The sequence below is a fragment of the Bubalus bubalis genome, chromosome X, assembly GCF_019923935.1.
Source record: "Bubalus bubalis isolate 160015118507 breed Murrah chromosome X, NDDB_SH_1, whole genome shotgun sequence".
NCBI lineage: Eukaryota > Metazoa > Chordata > Mammalia > Artiodactyla > Bovidae > Bubalus > Bubalus bubalis.
This window is the reverse complement of record NC_059181.1, coordinates 63,813,158-63,837,471: the sequence shown is the minus strand read 5'-3', so window position 1 is coordinate 63,837,471 and position 24,314 is coordinate 63,813,158. Positions and strand designations below refer to the sequence as shown.

Genomic DNA, 24,314 nt, shown 5'->3' with positions numbered 1-24,314 from the left:
TTCAGCACTATCCCCTCTGGGGCAAGGTTCTTGGTGTTGGGGGAGGGAAAAGCACACACCTAAAGGAAACAAATTCAGCTCAGGCCTGATCCTCAGGGCTTCTGCTCCAGGAACTTGGAATCAGGTTACACCTGCAATGGGGCAATGATAGCCACTGAGAAGAGGGCACGGCCCACCTCACACCCAGCTCCAGCTCTAGTCTGTGCATCTCTAGCTCCATCCCCCTACCATGGTTATAGTTGCCAGCACACCCCAAGGAAAGATGTGATTTTTATCTAGGTCACATGCAGCTCTCCCACCAAAGGCATTGAGCACATGTGTCTGTACAGGGATAGTCTCACATAAGAACACCCTTTCCACACCACAACGGGCAACTGTTTTACCTAAATTCATAGAGGCAATGAAAGTCAAACACAATGAAAAAGCAAAGGAACAACTCTCAATTGAAAGACAAGAGAAAACCTCTGAAAAAAAATGAAAGAAATAATTTACCAATAAAGAACGTTAAAAATTGGTAACAAAAATGTTAACTGAATTAGGGGAAAGAATGGGTGAATATAGTGAAAGTTTTAACAAAGAATTAGAAAATATAAAAAAGACAATCAGAAATGAAGAATTCAATAGCTGAAATTAAAAAAAAAAATACTAGGACTGAACAGCAGACTAGGTCACACAGAAGAATTCATAAGTGATCTGAAAGACAGAATAATGGAAATCACCCAATCGGAACAATAAAAGGACAAACAATTTTTAAAAATGAAAGTAGTTTAAGAGATCTCTGGAATACCATTAAGCATACCAACATTAGCACTGTAGAGGTCCCAGAAGGACAAGAGAGAGGGGAAGTTAAAAATGTATTTGAGGAAATTATGGCTAAAAAATTCCCAAACCTGAAGAAGGAAGCAGATATCCAAGTACAGGACTAACAGAGGGTCCCAAACAAAACGAACCCAAACACCCACAACAAGATAATTGTTCTAGTACCGTTTCAAATAGGAGTGGCAAGAGTGGAACATCCTTGGAAATTCCTTGGCTGTCCAGTGGTTAGGACTCAACACTTTCACTGCTGAGGCCCAGATTTAATCCCTGGTTGGGGAACTAAGATCCCACAAGCTGTACAATGCAGTCAAAAATGATGATAATAAAATAAAACAGAATAGACATTCTTAAAGCATTTAGTTTGCTTACAATTAAGTATGATATTAGATGTAAGTGTTTTATAGATGCCCTTATTCAGGCTGACGAACTTCAGTTCTATTCTTAGTTTGCTGAGAGTTTTTGTCTTAAGTGGATATTGATTGAGAGAGTTGCACTGACATAGATATACATATATATATACTGCTGCTGCTAAGTCACTTCAGTCGTGTCTGACTCTGTGTGACCCCATAGACGGCAGCCCACCAGGCTCCCCTGTCCCTGGGATTCTCCAGGCAAGAACACTGGAGTGGGTTGCCATTTCCTTCTCCAATGCATGAAAGTGAAAGTGAAGTCGCTCAGTTGTTTCTGACTCCTATCGACCCCATGGACTGCAGCCTACCAGGCTCCTCTGCCCATGGGATTTACCAGGCAAGAGTACTGGAGTGGGTTGCCATTGCCTTCTCCTTCTCTCTACATATAGTACCATGTATAAAATAGACAGCTAGTAGGAAGCTGCTGTATAACACAGGGAGCTCAGCTCAGTGCTCTGTGATGACCTAGAGGAGTGGGACTGGGGGGTTGTGATAGAGACTCAAGAGGGAGGGGAATAGCTGATTCATATTGTTGAACAGCAGAAACCAACAAATACTGTAAAGTGATTATCCACTAATTTTAAAAAATGGATGTTGAATTTTGTTGAAGATTTCTGCATCAGTTGACATGATTGTGTTTTCTTTATTGACAGTTAATATGATGTATGAAATTGATTTTTTTAAATTGATTTTTGAACACTGAACAATTCCTGAGTTCCTGGGATAAACTACACATAAGCTATATTGTTCTTTTTAGACATTGCTATTGTGGTTGTTCAGTCACCAAGTCATGTCCAACTCTTTGCAACCCCAAGAACAGCAGCATACCAGGCTTCCCTGTCCTTCACTATCTCCCAGAATTTACTCACACCCATGTCCATTGAATCGGTGATGCCATCAAACCATCTCATCCTCTGTCAACCCCCTTCTCCTCTTGCCCTCAATCTTTCTCAGCATCAGGGTCTTTTCCAATGAGTCAGCTCTTCACATCAGGTGGCCAAAGTATTGGACCTTCAGCTTCAGCATCAGTCCTCCCAAAGAATATTCAGGGTTGATTTCCTTTAGGATTGACTGGTTGGATCTCCTTGCTGTCTAAGGGATTCTCAAGAGTCTTCTCTGGCACCACAGTTTGAAAGCATCAATTCTTTGACACTCAGTCTTCTTTATAGCCCAGTTCTCACATCCATACACGACTACTGGAAAAAACATAGCTTTGACTATACTGACCTTTGTTGGCAAAGTGGTATCTCTGCTTTTTAATATGCTGTCTAGGTTTGTCATAGTTTTTCTTCTAAGGAGCAAGCATCTTTTAATTTCGTGGCTGCAGTCACAGTCCGCAATGATTTTGGAGCTCAAGAAATAAAATCTGTTGCTGTTTCCACTTTTTTCCCATCTGTTTGCCATGAAGCGGTGAGACCAGATGCCATGATCTTAGCTGTTTGAATGTTGAATTTTAAGCCAGCCTTTTCACTCTCCTCTTTCACCTTCATCAAGAGCCTCTTTAGTTCCTCTTCACTTTCTGCCATTAAAGTGGTATTATCTGCTTATCTGAGGCTGTTGTTATTCCCTCCAGCAGTCTTGATTCCAGTTTGTGAGTCATCCAGGCTGGCATTTCACATAATGTACTCTCCATATAAGTTAAATAAGCAGGGTGACAATATACAGCCTTGACATACTCTTTTCCCAATTTTGAGCCAACTCTTGTTCCATGTCCAGTTCTAACTGTTGCTTCTTGACCTGCATACAGGCTTCTCAGGAGGCAGGTAATGTGGGTCTGGTATTCCCATCTCTTTAAGAATTTTCCACAGTTGTTTATGATCCACACAGTCAAAAGCTTTAGTGTAGTCAGTGAAGCAGATGTGTTTTTTTGGAATTCCCTTGCTTTTTATATGATCCAGCAGATGTTGGCAATTTGATCTCTGATTCCTCTGCCTTTTCTTAATCTAGCTTGTACATCTGGGAGTTCTTGGTCCATGTACTGCTGAAACCTAGCTTGAAGGATTTGGAGCATAATCTTGCTAGCATATGAAATGAGTGCAATTGTACAGTAGCTTGTACATTCTCTCCCATTGCCTTTCTTTGGGATTGGGATGAAAACTGACCTTTGCCAGTCCTGTGGCCACTGCTGAATTCTCCAAATTTTCTGGCATGTTGAGTTCAGCACTTTAATAGCATCATCTTTTAGGATTTAAAATAGATGAATAGGTGAAATCCCATCACCTCCACTAGCTTTGTTTGTAGTAATGCTTCCTAAGACCACTTGACTTCACATTTCAGGATGTCTGGCTCTAGGTGGGTGACCACACCATCGTGGTCATCTGGGTCATTGAGACCTTCTGTGTACAGTTCTGTGTATTCTTGACACCTCTTTGTAATCTCTTCTACTTCTTTTAGGTCCTTTCAGTTTATTAAAAATACCAACAGATGGATACTAAACAACACGATTCTGAATAACCAATAAATCATGGAAGAAATCAAAAAGGAAATTGAAATATGCATAGAAACAAATGAAAATGAAAACACAACAATGCAAAACCTATGTAAAAACGGTGCTAAGGGGAAGGTACATAGCGATACAAGCTTGCCTCAAGAAACAGGAGAAAAATCAAATAAATAACCTAATTTTACACATACAACAGCTAGAAAAAGAAGAAATGAAGAACCTGAGGGTTAGTAGAAGGAAAGAAATTATAAAAATTAGAGCAGAAATAAGTGAAAAAGAAACAAAGGAGACCATAGCAAAAATCAACCAAACTAAAAGCTGGTTTTTTAAGATAAATAAAATAGACAAACCATTAGCCAGACTTATCGAGAAAAAAAAGAGAGAAGAATCAAATCAACAAAATCAGAAATGAAGATGGAGAAATCACAACAGACAACACTGAAATATAAAGGATCATAAGAGACTACTGTCAGCAACTATATGCCAATAAAATGAACAACTTGGAAGAAATGAGTGAAGTTTTTGAAAAGTATAACTTTCCAAAACTGAACCAGGAAAAAATAGAAAATCTTGACGAACCCATCACAAGCACAGAAATCAACACTGTAATCAAAAATCTTCCAACAAACAAAAGCCCAGGATCAGATGGCTTCACAGGTGAATTCTACCAAAAACTTAGAGAAGAGCTAACACCTATCCTCTTCAAACTCTTCCAGAAAATTACAGAGGAAGGTAAACTCCAAAACTCATTCTATGAGGCCACCATCACCCTAATAATAAAACCAGACAAAGATGCCACGCACAAAAAGAAAAATACAGGCCAATAACACTGATGAACATAGATGCAAAAATCCTTAACAAAATTCTAACAAACAGAATCCAACAGCATATCATACATCATGACCAAGTGAGTTTTATCCCAGGAATGTAAGGATTCTTCAATATTCGCAAATCAATCAGTGTGATACCCCACATTAACAAATTGAAAGATAAAAAACATACGATTATCTCAATAGATGCAGAGAAAGCCTTTGACAAAATTCAACGCCCATCTATGACAAAAACTCTCCAGAAAGCAAGCATAGAGGAACATCAGTTCAGTACAGTTCAGTCGCTCAGTCATGTCCAAGTCTTTGCAACCCCATGGACTGCAGCAGGCCGGTCTTCCCTGTCCATCACCAACTCCTGGAGTTTACTCAAACTCATGTCCATTGAGTAGGTGATGCCATCCAACCATCTCATCCTCTGTCATCCCCTTCTCCTTCCACCTTCAATCTTTCCCAGCATCAGGGTCTTTTCAAATGAGTCAGTTCTTCATATTGGGTGGCCAAAGTATTGGAGTTTCAGCTTCAGCATCAGTCCTTCCAATGAATATTCAGGACTGATCTCCTTTAGGATGGACTGGTTGGATCTCCTTGCAGTCCAAGGGACTATATGAGTCTTCTCCAACACCACAGTTCCAAAGCATCAATTCTTCAGTGCTCAGCTTTCTTTATAGTCCAACTCTCACATCAATACATGACTACTGGAAAAACCATAGCTTTGACTATACTAACCTTTGTTGGCAAAGTAATGTTTCAGCTTTTTAATACACTGTGTAGGTTGGTCATAACTTTATAGAGGTCATAGAAGAACATACCTCAACATAATAAAAGCCATATATGATAAACCCACAGCAAACATTATCCTCAGTGGTGAAAAATTGAAAGCATTTCCCCTAAAGTCAAGAACAAGACAAGGGTGCCCACTCTCACCACTACTATTCAACATAGTTTTGGAAGTTTTAGCCACAGCAATCAGAGAGGGAAAAAAGAAATAAAAGAAATCCAGATTGGAAAAGAAGAAATAAAACTCTCACTGTTTGCAAATGACATGATCCTCTACATAGAAAACCCTAAAGACACCGCCAGAAAATTACTAGAGCTGATCAATGAATATAGTAAGTTTGCAGGATATAAAATTAATACACAGAAATCCCTTGCATTCCTATACACTAGCAATGAGAAAACAGAGAAATTAAGGAAACAATTCCATTCACCATTGTGATGAAAAAAATAAAATACTTAGGAATAAATCTACCTAAAGAAACAAAAGACCTATATATAGAAAACTATAAAGCACTGGTAAAAGAAATCAAAGATGACACAAATAGATGGAGGAGTATACCATGTTTATGGATAGGAAGAATCCGTCTTTGAGGAAGCCTGGGAGATGCAGCTTTTTAGCTTACATGTATTGCGGGCCCCAACAAAATCATACTTTGTTAACAAGGAAGAAGGAAAGAAAAGATCTCATGGGGGCAACTCTAACTAGTTGCGGCAAAAAAGAATTTATCCCCTGTGGAACTGTTAGAAGGGCTATAGAAGAAGCTCTAGGCAAAGCTCTCAGAAACACTGCTGCTTAATTGGTCTCAATAACCTCAGAAACACTGCATCTATTGCCATCCATGGCAGGGAAACCATGACCTCTGCCCAGCACGTTCCTCATGTCACTTGCAAAATAAAAGCCTTCCATGAAAGCACCTTATTGGTGAGAACCATATCACAGGCTTGCAAGGGATGTTGGGAAATGTAGTTTAAGAAAATTATCTAAAGGAGATGGGATTCATAGTAAGTGGTAAGTAAGCATATTTCATTGATTCTAAGACAGGCTTTTTTTTTTTTTTTTTTTTTTACATTTTCATGTTTCTAAAATGAGCATACTTTTGACAGTGCTGCTGTTGGTGCTTTGCCAGTTTTATGAGGTAGTTGTTGTTATTTATACATACATTAAACCCTCTTAGAAAGTATATTGACAGGGTGCAGACAGGGTTATCAGTAGTTTGGAAGGAAATCCTAGGTCCAACACTGAAGCACTCTTTATAAATGCTGTTGCACCAAAGAATTGCATGGGGTGCAAAACTAGCAACACATATTTCTGAGTTGAAAAGGGACTAATAAAATTCTATACTAAATAGAAAGAACATCTAGAAATGTTATAATTTATTTTGTTTTTCTGTGTATTTCTAAGAGATTTACACCTAAATAAATGTAAATTATATGTTTCAATAAGAACAAAATAAGAACATCTAAATGATAAGGGGGAAAAAATGTATTGACTCAGTTGCACCACTCCCAGGAATTAAGCCTGAGGAAATAGTTTAAATGAAAAAAATATATATCTGTAAATAAAGAAGTTTGCTCACAGCATTGTTGCTTATAAGGGTAAAAACCCTGATAGCAACTTACATTTTCATCACAAAAGCTACTAATATCTGTTGAAACTTTACTATGTGCTAGGCCCTCTACATATATTATGTAATTTAATTCTCACAACAGCCATGTGAGGTAGACACTAATCTTATCCCTATTTTAGGTACAAGGCACAAACATGTGATAACCTGTCCAAGGTCAAGCATCTAGTAGGTGGTGAAATCAGGACTTAAACTCTGGTCTGTGGGTTTATATAGATACAAATCTGTGTTATGTAACTATTAGAAAAGGAAGTATGTTGCAATAAAAATATATATATATCGCACTGTTCTAAGCAAGAACCCAAGAAATCTGCAAGTATCTAAAAATGTTGTATTAAAATATGAATGTCCAAGATGGGTTTCTGGCAACCAGTGGATTAATGGCTCTGAATCTTTTTTGGGGGGGGGGGGCAGGTATGGGCCCTGTGTTAGTATTTGAGTTGCCAGAACTAAATACCACAGGCTGGATGGCTTAAACAAAAGACATTTAGTTTCTCATAGTTCGGGATACTAGAAGTCCAAGATCAAGGTGCCAGCAAGTTCAATTCCTGGTGAAGGCACTCCTCTTGTTTCCCAGTTGGCCACCTTCCCTCTGTTTCCTCACATGACATTTCCTCTGTGTGTGTATGGACAAAGACAGAGAGAGAGAGAGATCTGGTACCTTTTCCTCTTATAAGGATACCAGATCCTATGGAATTAGGGCCCCACTCTTACAACCTTGTGTGTTGTGCTTGGTGGCTCAGTCATGTCCGACTCTTGGCAACCCCATGAACTGTGGCACACCAGAATCCTCCGTCCATGGGAATTCTCCAGGCAAAAATACTGGAGTGGGTTGCCATGCCCTCTTCCAGGGTATCTTCCCAACACGGCGATTGAACCCAGGTGTCCCACATTGCAGGCAGATTCTTTACCATCCAGACACCAGGGAAGCCCAAGAATATAAGAGTGGGTAGCATATCCCTTCTCCAGGGGAATTTCCCCACCCAGGAATCAAACTAGGGTCTCCTGAACTGCAGGCAAATTCTTTACCAGCTCCCTCAATTAATCCTAATTACCTCTCTAAGGCTCCATCTCCAAACTCAGTCACACTGAGGGTTAGGGCTTTAAGATAGGAATGTGGAGACAACACAATTCAGTCCTTAGTAGGACTCCTTTGAGAATCTATTGAAAGCTCTATACACCCTCCCAAGAAGCTGTATACATTGCCTCCCACAACTTTGCACAGAATTTCAGAAAGTTCTTGGAATCCAGGTTGAGAACCACAGTTCTAGTTCACCTTCCACTTTTCCCAAAAGAAAAACAGATGTTCAGAAAGGGGAAGTGCTTTTCGTCAGGTTAGGAGAGAGACAGGTCTCCTGATTCCTCATCAAGTGCTTGCCCTACCTTACTCTGCCTTGTGTTGGGCCTGTTAGGTCAACAATCCACAGTGACCCCAAAACACTAGAGATTCTGTGGATGCAGTGAAGGGGAGTGCTTCACCTGGGACGCTCAAGTGAGTGAACAAGGCTCTAGCTATAACTGACAGTAAATGGGACCGATTTCATTGTTTCAAATTAGGAGGTTGGGAAGAAGCTGCCCCAGCTTCAACATACATCCACAAGAGTTCTGAGTGTGAGGCGATGGAGGTGCTTCTGTCCTAACAAACAGCCAAGTGGGGACTGAACAGGTAGAGTTGAACTGCCTGCTGGCCTTGACATGGCACTGTCCTTCTACTCTCAGATTCCTCATTTGTACACCCCTCAGGAGTAGACAATGGCACCCCACTCCAGTACTCTTGCCTGGAAAACCCCATGGATGGAGGAGCCTGGTAGGCTGCAGTCCATGGGGTCGCTAAGTCGGACACGACTGAGCAACTTCACTTTCACTTTTCACTTCCATGCTTTGGAGAAGGTAATGGCAACCCACTCCAGTGTTCTTGCCTGGAGAATCCCAGGGACGGGGGAGCCTGGTGGGCTGCCATCTGTGGGGTCACACAGAGTCAGACACGACTGAAGTGACTTAACAGCAGTAGCAGCAGCAGGAGTAGACCTGTTAGATTTCTACATGAGATTATCTAGCTCTAATATTCTGTACATCTGTGATTCTGAGGCAGGAACCACGTGGGAAAAATCAGCTGAGGCATTTGGATCTTAGAATCATGGGCAAAACATTTTTTTTTCAAAATGTCTTCTGATGGTGTCTAAGAATTAGCAATAAAGCACATGTAGTTTAAAGACATGAAAAATCCCTAAGAAGAATCTGAGAAGAACCTTTACATAGTCACTTAAAGTAAAGTCTCAACATACATTTCCTCATTCTCTGCTTCAGGCCCATGCTTAAAAAGGGAGGCAAATTATAATAGCTGGAATTATAAACAACAAGGTTAGAAGATGGAATCGTATTTATAATGGGAAACGTCATTTTGAGTAGAGCAGTGGCCCCAGAAAATGATTTTTGTTTCATTTCTTCAATCAATGAGCATTTAAAAAACAAGACATTCTTCCTAATGACCCTATCAATGCCACAAACCAGTGTGGAGCCTTCACTTGGGCCACAAGACTAGAAACAAAAGCAGGGGCACTCACTGCGGGGTGGAGGCTAACATTTCAGGAAAATTCTTCCAGCTTTGCTCCCTACAAAGAACAAGGGAAGGGCTTGAAGGGCTGTGCACACCCACCTACTGCCTCTCTTCCAGTAGAAGGTGGGAGCACACCCAGTCTAGCACATCAATGGTCTCAGTTTCTGTCTGACGAAGAAAATAGCTGCTTCTGCGGGGAGCAGGGGTGAAGGCTGGTGTTGAGATAGAAGTGTCAAACGTGCAAGGGAGATGCAGCCCATCCAACCACCAGTACCATCACCACCACCACCTTTATTGGCACAAATAAGCCCCTCAGTCTCAGGGGTTAATAGACTAATCACAAAGAACAGGAGGAACTCCAAAAGCATGGCATCTGGCCCTTCCCAACAAACAGCCTTAGACGATACTGCCCTCGCCTGGTCAAATCGGTGTATTACAATGCAGGGACATCGCTCCGGATTTTTGGCCTTCATTTCTTTTTCTCAGGTTTTTGGCACTCCATCTATGAGAAGAAGTGGATGGGGAGGAGGAGAACTCTCTGAGAAATTTTGACCAAATAGATCACTTCTGTGTGATTCAGCACAAATTGACAATTAAATGCTGAATGATAATGTACTACTCAAATATGGAATATGTATTAAAAATTGAAATTGACATTATAGTTATCCAAGCATCACTTTATTATTTTTAGTAAAAAGCTTTGAGCTGTTGAAAATAAAGCTATTAATCTAAATGAAATAAGATTACTAATATCAATTAGATATGTTATATACAAAGAAAGTAATTTTGGTTCTACTTCTGGTTAGAACATAATCACAATATGCTTACACTGGGATGTTATCCTTAGCATTATATTTTTCTCCAATTATGCTGAAATGTAACATAGAGATAAAGTCACAATATATAGGTGGAGTTTAATAATTGATTATCAAGTGTATACCCCCAAGTCACAGAAAGGGATAGTGTTGGCTTCCCCCAAGACTCCTGAAGTTTTTCCTGTCTTATCTTAGCCCCATTCCTTATTCAAGAATAGGCACACTCTTCCTTATGTGCCATCCTTTCTTCCCTTTTCCTCTAAATTTTATAGAGTATATATATATTCAGTTCAGTTCAGTCGCTCAGTCATGTCCAACCCTTTGCGACCCCATGAATTGCAGCACGCCAGGCCTCCCTGTCCATCACCAACTCCCAGAGTTCACGCAAACAAACTCACGCCCATCGAGGCAGTGATGCCATACAGCCATCTCATCCTCTGTCGTCCCCTTCTCCTCCTGCCCCCAATCCCTCCCAGCATCAGAATCTTTTCCAATGAGTCAACTCTTCGCATGAGGTGGCCAAAGTACTGGAGTTTCAGCTTTAGCATCATTCCTTCCAAAGAACAACCAGGACCGATCTCCTTTAAAGAATGGACTGGATGGATCTCCTTGCAGTCCAAAGGACTCTCAAGAGTCTTCTCCAACACCACAGTTCAAAACCATCAATTCTTTGGCACTCAGCTTTCTTCACAGTCCAACTCTCACATCCATACATGACCACTGGAAAAACCATAGCCCTGACTAGACGGACCTTTGTTGGCAAAGTAATGTCTCTGCTTTTCAATATGCTGTCTAGGTTGGTCATAACTTTTCTTCCAAGGAGTAAGCCTCTTTTAATTTCATGGCTGCAGTCACCATCTGCAGTGATTTTGGAGCCCAAAAAAATAAAGTCTGACACTGTTTCCACTGTTTCCCCATCTATTTCCCATGAAGTGATGGAACCAGATGCCATGAACTTAGTTTTCTGAATGTTGAGCTTTAAGCCAACTTTTTCACTCACCTCTTTCACTTTCATCAAGAAGCTCTTTAGTTCTTCTTTGCTTTCTGCCATAATGGTGGTGTCATCTGCATATCTGAGGTTATTGATATTTCTCCTGGCAATCTTGATTCCAGCTTGTGCTTCATCCAGCCCAGCGTTTCTCATGATGTACTCTGCATAGAAGTAAAATAAGCAGGGTGACAATATACAGCCTTGACGTACTCCTTTTCCCATTTGGAACCAGTCTGTTGTTCCATGTCCAGTTCTAACTGTTGCTTCCTGACCTGCATACAGATTTCTCAAGAAACAGGTCAGGTGGTCTGGTATTCCCATCTCTTGAAGAATTTTCCACAGTTTATTGTGATCCACACAGTCAAAGGCTTTGGCGTAGTCAATAAAGCAGAAATAGATGTTTTTCTGGAACTCTCTTGCTTTTTCAATGATCCAGCTGATGTTGGCAATTTGACCTCTGGTTCCTCTGCCTTTTCTAAATCCAGCTTGAGCATCCGGAAGTTCATGGTTCACGTATTGCTGAAGCCTGGCTTGGAGAATTTTGAGCATTACTTTACTAGCGTGTGAGATGAGGGCAATTGTGCGGTAGTTTGAGCATTCTTTGGCATTGCCTTTCTTTGGGATTGGAATGAAAACGGACATTTTCCAGTCCTGTGGCCACTGCTGAGTTTTCCAAATTTGCTGGCATATTGAGTGCAGCACTTTCACAGCATCATCTTTCAGGATTTGAAATAGCTCAACTGGAATTCCATCACCTCCACTAGCTTTGTTCATAGAGATGCTTTCTAAGGCCCACTTGACTTCACATTCCAGGATGTCTGGCTCTAGGTGAGTGATCACACCATTGTGATTATCTGTGAAGATCTTTTTTGTACAATTCTTCTGTGTATTCTTGCCACCATCTTCTGCTTCTGTTAGGTCCATACCATTTCTGTCCTTTATTGAGCCCATCTTTGCATGAAATGTTCCTTTGGTATCTCTAATTTTCTTGAAGAGATCTCTAGTCTTTCCCATTCCAATGTTTTCCTCTATTTCTTTGCACTGATCACTGAGGAAGGCTTACTTATCTCTCCTTGCTATTCTTTGGAACTCAAGGAGGATACATTGTTGTTATATAATCCTTAGTACAGAGTTTAAGCTCAGTTGCTTTCTTGTGTAATCATCAGTTCCAGGTTTAAAGAAAAAAAAACGTTTTATGTGACTAAGACTAAAAAATGTAGAGGAAAAAAAAGACATTTGTCCTTTCCTCCTACTTGAGAATTCCAGACCCCTATCACCTCTTTGAGAGCCCCACGCCCCTCTTTCCTCCTCAGGTACCCCAGACTTCTTATCAACCTACCTAGAAATCAACTCTCTCATTTCCCCCTTTTCTTTTAGAAGAATTATGTTGCCAAGGGAAAGGGGTGTCATTTTCATTCCATAACTACTTCCTGCTGTTGAGGGGCAACATCCCTAAATTGTTAAGGCAACATATTCTCCTAACCCTCATATTGAGGGTCTCTGATCCAGGGGCCCCAAATAGTAGTTGGAGGAGGCTGTGGTACTCAAAGAAACCTAGACAAACCTTTGTAACTTAGAAGCTTTCATACAGTTAGAAATAAATCCAGTTACACAGTTACAGATACAGGGAGAAAACAATAAAAACAACAATTAGAATTATTACAATTTAGATAGTTTTCCACCATGGAGATGTAGTTAACGTTTCCCAAAGTGAGGTGACTGAGGCTTCACGAGAATCCATAGCCTGAATCATCCTGTTCATGTGTTTAGTAAAGTGAGTAACATGAGTATTCTTATCTGGTATATATGTACAACATTGGTTATAAATAATAGCACAAGTTCCTCCTTGTGTGGCTGTTAGAATATCTAAGGCCAATCTGTTTTGTAAAACCACCTTTCTAATTTATATTTGTTCAGCATTAAGGGCTGAAATAGCTTTTTGAGAGTCTTGCAAAGCCTACTGAGTGAAGTTAGAGCATCAACTCATAGCATAACATCTGTAGTTCCCAGAGAGGGAATGAATATTGCAGCCATATAAGCATACCAGTGAAATACAGACCTTGCCTAGTGAGTTTTATGGTGTGGCAGATTAGCAGGCTTCTCTGCAAGCTCTGAAAATATGAAGCTATGAGTAAAAGATAAACCATGAGTAAAAGAGATAGGGTGCATCTCCCTATCCAGCCAGGGAGAAGCCACGTGCATAGGTAGGAGCCACATATCCAGTAGGTCTCATTTGGAGCACACCAGCATGACTGAGGGATCCAGTCCCAATGAGTTCCTGGCCAGGCAAAAGGAGGACCTGAACTGGAATTGGAAAACACAGGAATGATTACATTGCATATTTCTTGAAGCAAAAATCCCAACTGTTTCCAATCATTATAATTAAGTTGTCAGCTAACTTCTGGGGATGGCTCTATTTATTCCCAGCATATGGGAGAATTAGATAGTAGATGTTCCTTTTCAGGAGTTAGCTATATGACCTCATACCATATTTGATAAACATCAGGTAGGAAACCACCAGATCTAGACCCATTTAGCTTCTTAAGTGCAGCAAAATAGTCATTAAACCAAGATAATGTATAATCAAGGTTGAAAGTCACATTATGTCCATGGTTAAGGTATAAAGTATTATACCAATCCATTTTAGGATTGCTAGATGTCATCAGATTAAAGAGAGGCATCACATGTGATTGTTGTTGTTGGAGATATTGACAGAATTAAAGAAAGTCTTTCCCTTGAAATAGAGAAACCCACCATTGGAAGCCTTCAACTGGTAAAGAGGGAGTGCTCCTCAGACCCAGCAATTAGACCGATTGTGGAATGCAGCATAAGAATGAGCCCAGGACAGGAAGGCATTGTCTTGAGGGTCAAACAGCAGACTCAGGACTTTTGGAGTCAGCAGAAGCAGGCTCACATATATTATCAGGCCCATCTGAAAAGTAAAAGGTGAAAGCATAGAGGATAAAGACATAAAATGACATTGTTTAGTTTTGGTCTGGGTGCCACTTTTTAACTCGAGTGTGGTGCACCCAAGAATCAATTCCTGGCACCTTGACAGCTGTGGGAGAAGAAAGAATAAGCTGGTAAGGGCCTTCCCAGAGGAGCTCAAGAGATTGCCCTCCAGATCCCAATGTCTTTATTGGGACCTCAGTGCCTTGCTCAAACTGCAGCTTGTTTGACTCAGAGGCTGGGTCGGGAGTCACCTCCTGGAGTTTCCATAATGCCTCTTGAAAGGGTGAAAGCTGAGTCACATTAGTTAATTCTAAGGCTTCGGGGTCTATAACAATGTCTATGCATAAGAAAGGTCTTCCATAGATACATTCAAAGGGGGAAGGTCCTTTTTAGGGGCAGTCCAAACCCTCATTAAAGCTATCGTAGAACTTCAAGACAATTGTCCTGAATCTTTTGAGTTAATTTATGCAGATATCTCAATAATGTCATTAGCCTTTCCTACCTTTCTTGAAGACTGGGTCTCCAGGAACAGTGTAAGTGATATTCTATTCCTAGAGCTTTTGACACCCCTTGAGCCACAGCAGCTTTAAAGGCAGAGCCATTGTTGCTCTGGAGGCTCCACAGCAGCCCAAACCTGGGAATAATTTCATGAATTAAAATTTTTATAATTTCCTTAGCCTGTTCACTATGGCAGGGAAATGCCTCAATCCACCAAGTAAGTGTCTACCCAGACCTGTTAGCAAGAAAATCCATTTGTTTTTGGCATATGAGTAAAATCAATTTCTCAGTCCTCTCTAGGATACTTTCCACTTCGTTGTAAACCTGTTTTTGCTAACTTTTCAGTCTTTGGGTTATTTTTCTGACAAACCTCACATGTCTTGATAATGTTCTTTAAAGGTTTCATTAGATTTTTACCCTCAAATAGGTGAGAAGCCATCTGGTAAGTGCTCTCAACACCTAAATGAAAACTCTGGTGTAAACCCTTAAGAATTTTCCATTGAGCATTTTCAGGAATTATTAATTGTCCATCTTCAGACTATAACCATCCTTTATCAGTAATTTTGGCTCCTCTTTTCTCATATCTTTCTAATTCTTCTTCAGTATATTCTGTTTTTTCCTGTTTAGCAGGACCTTTCCAGACTAGGGGCAATTGTAGGAGAGGGAGTTCCTAAAGCACTGCTTTTCCAGCTTGGGAATCAGCCAACTGATTTCCCTAGGCTATGGCTACATTACTCCTGTCCCTGCTGTGCCCTTTGAAATGTATAACAGCTAATTATTCAGGACAATATAAAGCAGTTAAAAGTCTCTCAATCTCTTTGAAATGTTTAATAGGTTCTCCCGTTGCTGTTTTAAATTGTCTCTCTTTCCACATTGCAGCATGAGCATGGAAAGTCAAATAAGCACACTTAGAATCAGGGTATATATTTACACACTGCCCTTTGCTTAACTCTAAGGCTTGGGTCAAAGCAACAAGCTCAGCCAATTGGGCACTTGTACCAGGGGGAAGAGACTTTGCCTCTAAAACCTGTTCAGATGTAACCATAGTGTAACCTGCTTTCTGCTTCCCATCCTGAACAAAAGAACTGCCATCTGTAAATATATCCATGCTAGAATTGTCTAATGGGGCATCCATTAAATCTTCCCAAGCTGCATAGTTTAAAGTTAGGAATTGGGAACAATCATGATCGGGTGTTTCATCTTCCTTTTCAGGAAGGAAAGTGGCAGGATTTAAGTTTCCACAAACTTTAAGCTTAGTTATTGGCCCTTCGAACAACAATGACTGATATTTAAGAAGCCAACTGTCTCTCATCCAAATATTAACTTTAGAGTTTAAGATTCCACTCATATCATGAGAAGTCAGTACAGTAAGATTTCGCCCATTAATAAGCTTGAGAGCTTCAGGTGCTAATAAAGCAATTTCAGCAATTACTCTTAGACAATGTGGCCACCCACGTGCCACAATGTTCAATTCTCTGCTCAGGTATCCTACAGGTTGTTGGTGAAGCCCCCGGGGTTGGCCATATTATAGAGGGAAAAAAAAAAGACGTTTGTCCTTTCCTTCTCCTTGAGAATTCCAGACCCCTCTCTCCTCCTCAGGGACTCTGGACTTCTTATCAACCTACCTAGAAATTGACTCTCAAAATTGTCAAACTGAGTGAAGGAAGTTAGAGAAAGACAAATATCATATGATATTCCTTATATGCTGAATCTAAAAAAGGAAAGATGCAACTGAACCTATTTACAAAACAGGAACAGACTCGCACAGAATGAACTTATGGTTACCAAGGGGGAAGAGTGTGGAGGAGGATAGTTAGGGAATTGTGGATTGACGTGTACATGCTACTATATTTAAAATGGATAACCAATAAGGTCCTACTGTATAGCACAGGGATCTCTGTTCAATATTATGTAATAATCTAAATGGGAAAAGAATTTGAAAAAAGAATGGAAACATATATATGTATAACTGAATCTCTTTACTGTATACCTGAAAATAACACAACATTGTTAACCAACTATACTCAAGCATAAAGTTACAAGTTTTTTAAAATTATAACATAATTTGTTAATGGATACACAATATAAAAAGAGGTAAATTGTGCTATCAAAAATATCAAAAAGGTGATAAAAGGATGGAGCTTTTGTAAGCAAACAAAGATAACTGGCTATTAGCATATACTAGATTGTTATGACGGAGAAGGCAATGGCACCCCACTCCAGTACTCTTGCCTGGAGAATCCCATGGATGGAGGAGCCTGGTAGGCTGCAATCCATGGGGTCGCTAAGAGTCAGACACGACTGAACGACTTCACTTTCACTTTTCACTTTTGTGCATTGGAGAAGGAAATGGCAGCCCACTCCAGTCTTCTTGCCTGGAGAATCCCATGGACGGGGGAGCCTGGTGGGCTGCCGTCTATGGGGTCGCACAGAGTCAGACACGACTGAAGCGACTTAGCAGCAGCAGCAGCAGACTGTTATGAGAGGCTTTATGTAAACATCATAATAATCACAAAGCAGAAATCTAAAATAAGTTCACAAAATATTTAAAAAGGAGAAAACAGAGCATGCCATCACAGAAAATTACCATTTACAAAAGTAGGCAGAAACAGAGGGGAAAGAAAACAACGGCAAATACTACACAACCAGAAAGCAATCCATAAGACTGTATAAGTAAGACCCTAAATATAAATAATTACTCTAAATGGGCTGAGTTCACCAACCAAAAGGGACAAAATTGTCTGGATGGATAAAAAAGCAAAACTCAACTATATGGTGCCTATAAGAGACTCGCTTCAGCTTTAAGGACACACATAGGGACACACATAAGGGACATGCATTCCCTTGGTTACTATCATCAAAGGCTTCCCCGGGTGAATATTGTTAAAGCTTCTATACAAGGAGTGATATTTTTTATTCCAACTGAAGGAATAAATTTTGTGGCCAAATAATAATACTATTGGAGAACTGATTGAACTCAGCATGCCCACATTAAAGGCAGACTGATAGCGGCTGCTTTCAGGGTAACTGTAGGCAACATTGAGCCTAAAGGAAACCTACTGTACACCTTCCTAACCAACCCAGGGAGATCCAAGGCCAAAACTTTGTTCCATACACCTACTGGATCCAGTTAGGAGCTATCCAATATATTTCCCAGCTGGTGAAAAACACACTTCAGAAACTGAAACATACATACACCCAAAGGCTATCAAATATTAGACAGGATTCATCAGGGGTTTTAATAAATTTACAAACGTGTATCCAACAGCATCATCCTGCAACTTGCAGTATGAAGTCAGGAGGATGCTTTTGAAATCGATGATAATGGCCTGATCCATTCTTCTGGACTGCCACACTTGTATCTACTGGATGCTACACCATGTTGCATTGATCCCTTTGCTTACTGATGAGAATTGGGAGTGTTCTCAGTTTTTCCCATCACCAACGCCACTGCGCATGTGTTTTTGTACACCACAAGTACCCGGCAGTGGACTTCCTGGAACAGAGAAAAAAATGGCTTTATTATTTTTTCAAGATTTAAGACCTTTGGCTCAAAGCAGGGACTCTGGAATCATATTGCTTGATTTCAATTCTGCCACTGATCTGCATGGGCCAAATGCCCTTGGACCAGTGGCTGAACCTCTCAGAACCTGTTTCCTCACCTGTAAGAGGCTGGTAATCATTGGTACTGTAGTCCTAGGAGTGTCACAAGGAAGCATTACTATTTACGTACAGCACTTAGAAGAGTGCAGGGCACGGGGTCCCGGCTGTAAAAGTTGCTTTTCATAGATTCTGCCAAATTACCTCCCAAATGGATCTCTTGCACCACTGTCACAGGGCTTTTCACCTAACCTTTCCCATTCCCATAATGGTTAAGCTTTTGGAAGCTTGTCGTCCTAGAGTGTAAAACCCAATTTGTAGTTTTAGTTCACATCTCCAAGATCAGCAGTGGTGAGCATCTTTGTCGGTGTAACTGGACACTGAGACTCTCTCTTCTTTCAATTGCCTCAGAGTGGCGAAAGAGCTGAGGAAGTGAGGTCAACCCCAGTCTGTCCCCAAAATCCGCCTGCCAAGAGCATCTGATGGAGGAGTTGAGGCAGAGATCTTACAAAACAAAAATATTACCCCTTTGCCCCCTGGCCACATATGGAGAAGTACCCCGACCACTGATCACTGACTGCGGGATTCCTCTGCCCATTCTCCCATTGGGTCATAAGGCCTGTGGTGGAAGGAAGGCTGGCAAATGTTTTTAGCACATTCTAGGTGCCCAGCGCCTCCATCCTGATGTTTCAGCCTCACCTTCCAGGAGACCAGGGCCCTCAGTACCTTCCTGCTTCCAGCTCTACCCACTTTGTACAGAGTCAGGGCTCAGAGCTGTGGCTCTAATCAGAAAGGGAATACAGGACAGCAGGAGGCTTGAAAGAGTTACTCGCACAATCACCTTCACTCGCCAATTCGCCGACTGGCCTGTTGGACCTTGGCTTGGCAGCAAACCAGAGAAAGCCCTCGTAACCCATTGGTTACGCCTCGAGGGGCGGGGCCAACAAGTCGTACCCTGGTTGGAGGGAACCGGACCAATGACGAGGCTGCAGCACGGGTGTCCCAGGCACGCCGAAAGCCTGGCACCACTTGCAGCAGTCTTGTGTGTGGGATACCTGTGCTGCTTGACCGCTTGCTCAAGATGCTGCCATCCTCACCTGCCCTGACTGCCACCACCACCACCACCGTAACCTGGTTGATGAATCGTTGCCAGCCCAGGTCCAGGGGCCACCCAGATCATGACATGAGCTCCCTGGATGATGAGGTGTCTTTTTAGGGAGCGGGTTTCCGCCCAGAGAGCAGGGAGCCGACCCCTGCCCCTCAGGCCAGCTCTACAGCCCTGGGGGAACCTGGACCAGGCCCCGAATCGAGGGCACCACAAAGTGATGAGTGTGAGGATGGGGATGGGTTCCCAAACCCTGAGGGCTTCAAGTCAGAGCAGGAGGTGCTGGAAGCTAAAGAGCCGGTGCTGTGGGGCCACGAAGGCCAACCTGGCTCCCTGGCCACAGACAAGGGTGATGGCCCTGCAACTGGCTGACAAGTCTGGTGGCAGCCATCCTGCAGCAGCTGAGTGACCTGGACGTACTGGGCATCTGCACATACCTGTCCCCAGAAAGCTATGCAGTCACTGAAGTGCCCATCTTGTGGGCCGACCTCAAGGGAGGTCCCAGCAATCTATGCATGGCTGCCGAGAGCTGTGGGGAAGGGGTGCCTGTTGCAGCCTTCCCTCTCCAGGTGGGTGAGCCCAATGTGGGCCAGGCCTGGGGGACCCTAGGAGAGGCACTAAGAGTAGGTTGATCATGGCTGATCACCAGGGCTCCCCACTCCACGTGGAAGGCCTGTATGGGCTGCTGTCTGACCTCAAGTCTTCTGATGAGTTCAGTGAGATAGACCTGATGAGGGTGAACATTTACCCCAAAAAAGGAGGCCAGGTCAAGTTCAACAGCCAGGAGGATTCCAAGGACACACCCAGACATTCGAATGTCCAAGGCGGGGAGAACTCCTTAACATGCCAGGCACTTTCCTGTCCTCGGCTCTGCAAGGATTCACTTCAGTGTGGAAAGGCAGGACAGGCAGGGCAATGGAGATTTGGACATCTCTCCCCCTAAGAAAATGCAGAGCGTGTTCTGGGGGAAGGGGGGCATCCAGCCCACCTACCCGGGAGTACCAGTAGCATCAGCTACTGCAGCTGCTGCTACAGGTAGCCGCCGTGGGCCACTCCTAGGAGGAAGGGGGCCCAGGAGAAGAAATCCCTCGAGGGAGTCTCCAAACCTGCCCTGGGGAGAACCTTCCCTTCCTGGGAGCAGCGAATCTTGGCTACTCCACTGGAACCAGCCACCTTGCCCCCAGTCCCCGGGATTCTGCTGCTTGGGAGCTCCAAGAGGTATACCTTGGTCCCTTGTGGAGCCCAAGAGTCCAAGCACACCAGCACTGGGAAGAAATCTGAGGCCAGGCAGGCGCGAGAGGCGGTGATGGCAATGGCTGTGATGGGACAAGACAAAAACCCAAATAGAGAGCCAGTCCCAAAGGGCCAAGTGAGTAGGCCAGGCCCCTCCTCACTGCATATTCTTCCCCCTCCCACCTTCCCCAGGACACACTTCTTCACCTGTACTCCCTCTGTCCATCCCTCAAGGGTCGTCGTTGGGAGCCCCTTGGTAAGTGGGTCATTAGGATGCCAGATTGGGGTCCTTTTACAAGGGACGATCATTAAGGTAGCACTTTGGGTGTGCTGAGCTTGGTCCTCCACCCTTGACCTGTTCCCAGCCTACTCCGTGAGGCTGGGGCTGGAGTGGGAGGGAGGGCTGGTAGCCAAATTAGGTCAAGGGGACCCCTTAAAAGCTTCACAGAGTTTCGATATTTAGTCGCAGCACTCCTGAATCCTGTTTCCTGGCTGTTCCGCAAACCTTTGCAGGGGGCAGGGGATTTCTCAGTGCCACACTGTTGTCCTCAGCTCAGCTCTGCCTGCTGGCCTGGGGCTGACTGATGGAGAAAGTGCTAAAGAGATTAACATTGCAATTTTCTTCCCAAATCCCTGCCTCAGCCTGGTCCCAAATCACAGGTTCTCACACACACAGAGACATAGACATACAAATGCACTGGTATACACACACACACACACACACACATACATACACACACACCCCCTTAGTCCAGATTGGTGAAAAAACTTTCTTTTAACTGCCCACTCGCGGACATGGCCATCTCGTCCATGGGTGCACTGTGGAGAACCCAGCAGTGCTGACCTCAACATCATAGGCCCCCAGGATCCAGGAAACTCAGAGCCCTTGGCCATGAACCAGAAAGAAGTCATGCCCAGAGGGCCTGGCCCCTCATGTGAGTGTCCTGGGTTTTGATATGGGGGAAGGGGACCAGGGGTGAGGGCAGAAACCTCTCTCTCTCTCTATCTCTGTATGTTGGGGGCTCAGCCTTGTTCTCAGGCCGCTTCTTCCATGGGAAATAGGGTGTCAACAGCCCTGGCCCCATCATCCTCTGTGTGGGATTTGTTCAGCAGGGTTGATCAGTGGCAGTGCCCCAACAGCTACTCCGGCTGTAGACCTGCAGCATAAAAGCCTTTTTCTGTGAAGTGCTGTTCACCCACCTTGCTCTCCCAGGTGCTGGCTGTGGCTGCCTCTCTGAGAAGCTCAAACCCAGAACCTCAGTCATTGGGGACCATCATGGTGAAAATGCTGCCCCTGGGGAACAGGGGAGGCAGGCCCAGAGAGAAGGTTTGGGCTGCCAAGCTGTGCAAGGGAGGATTGTTGCCAGCAGATTGAGGTGCTGCCTCACCTCACGTTAGACCCTGCTTGGCCCTCCTGGGAGGGCCTCCCTCCTCACTGGGAGCCTGGGAAGCTGGATTGTGTGTCCTTTCCCTTTCAGGTGAACAGAAACAAACTGACCATTCCCCAAGACCAAAAAGGCAGCAGCAGCCACCGGTACCCAGGCTGTCTTTGGGCAATACTTCCTCTTGCTCCTGAAATGCATGCCGAAACCCCAGGGTGGAATCTGGATCCAAGATCAACTGACGTGTGGGGCCCCCCTCCCTTGTCCCCATCCCACATCCCTATGTGGGAGCCCACCTCCTTTCCACTGAGGAAGTCTTTCCTTTGCTAGTCTAGACAACTGGCTTTGGGATGGAGGGCCCAGGAGAGAGAAGGTGGAGGAGAGGGGAGGCGGGTGTATACTAACCATTTCTCTTCCTCCTGTGTCTGCTGGCCTAGTGTCTGGTGCTACAGAGAGAAATAGACGACCTTAAGGAGCAACTTGGTATGAGGAACCAGGGACAGAGAGCAGCGGGTTCTTAGTGCAGAAGCAAGGTGGGCACTTTGGGTGGGGTGGGCTGCAGGTACAGGGGGCCTCACACAAATCAGCATTCCTGTGGGGAGAACCAAGCAAGCCTGCCCCTGGAGCCTGCTGTTCAGCTGGGTGTGCGGATAAGTAGCAAAGTACTGTGTGCACTGTGTGCACACTTTGCCAGCCAGACAAGCCCTAGAGAGCTCCTTTTGATAGTACTTGTAGAGATGCCTTGTTGAACCTTCTCTAACTGCTGCTTTGTGTGGCCTCTGAGGTTCTTGTTGGATTGGTTATTTGCTAGACAATTTTTTAGTTTGAGAGCTGCAGACACATTTTGGTTCCTTTTATGAAACGGCTCCACATTTAACTCAGGAGATGGAGAGTTCTTTGCATCGGGGCTGAGGGGGGGTGGGTTTCAGGTTGCAGGGCTAGGTGGTTCCCCCAGAGACAGGGGGACAGACTTCTATATCCCTCTGTCTGATGCGCCTGCTTATGCCTCTCCCTATTGCAGCCTCCATGCAGCTCCTGGCTGACAAGTTCCAAATGCTTTGAAGTGAGTGTTACGCACTTCATACCCCTTCCCACAGTCCTGGCTGTTGAGCAGGGCTGTGGGCTGGCCCTGGCTTGAGGCTATTCCCTGACAGCTGTTTCACAGGTTGAGCCCAGCATCTTCCTGCAAGAGGAGCAGATATTCCCTCCTGGGCTGGCGGGCTGTGGCTAAATGTTGCCTCCTGTTCTGTCTCCACCACAGCATTCTCTGCCCCTTGTTTTGCCCCCTCTCTGCCCCAGTCTCACAGCAGTTTTTGATTAAAGGACTTCTCGTGTTCTGTGTTCTCTCCTTTCTCTGGGGGATAAGGGTTGGGAGAATGGGGTGAGGTCTGGTGGGAAGCTGCTCCATATCAGAGCGTTTTCCAGAACAGTACCTCTGGAATCTGTGGTGGGGACTCTGGGTCAGCCTCTGCTACCATCTGGGCCATCAGGCCAGTGGAGCACCCCTGGTCTGGGTTCTGTGTGGGCTCTGTCTGGCCACATTGGTATGTTCTCCCTTTCCCCTGAAGGCCCTCTTCTAGTTCTCTAAACACCCTTCTCTGGGGTTTGGCGGTTCCCATCCATCACTGCCAGTCTGCCTCTGTGTCAGAAGGAACTCATGACTTCCTTACAGAGCTTCAATCATTCACCCTCCCCTCACTGAACTCATTGTCCATCTTACCCTGACTACTCTGCTTTCTTGTGAGCACCCTCGAACCCTCCCCTGGCTTGCCATTGGTGACCTTGCCTGCACGTGTAGTTCAGCAGGTGGTAACAGGCACAGGTGTGCTCATCTTCCCCCTTCCCAGGCCCTGTCCTTTCAGTGGAGTCCCTACTGCCCCTAACCCCAGCTGGTGCCACCTTGCTTGCTGGAAGCTGCACACTGTCCTCCTGTCCTATTTAGCCCTCACCCCTGAGACTCAGGCACCAGTAATTCTGCTTCTTCTTCCTTGGATTCTTTAAAGGGCTTGAGGATGAAGCCTGGACCCAGTGAGATGGACAGCAGAAGGGAAGGTACAGGGAATACAGGCGAAATACTAGTCTCCAGGCAGGGGGTCGGGAGAGGCATCTGGTGCCAACCCAAGGCAGAGTGCACCCTGGCAGCTAGAGATGGATGGTGCAGTCTTTTGAGTTTTCACATCCTTCCTGCCCTAGCCAGCTGATCACCCTTGCCTCCAGCCTGAGCCTCTGTATACCATTGAGTGGAAATTGGCCCATTGTGCTCTATGGCAAGTGTGG

General features: G+C 44.0%; 2 pseudogenes; one reads left to right on the top strand and one right to left on the bottom strand.

Annotated features, from left to right (window-relative positions):
• Positions 1-12,821: 12,821 nt before the first annotated feature.
• Positions 12,822-14,199, bottom strand: LOC123331689 (annotated as a pseudogene).
• A 4,134-nt stretch (positions 14,200-18,333) lies between these two features.
• On the top strand, positions 18,334-23,099 carry LOC112577756 (annotated as a pseudogene).
• The last annotated feature ends 1,215 nt before the right edge of the window (positions 23,100-24,314 follow it).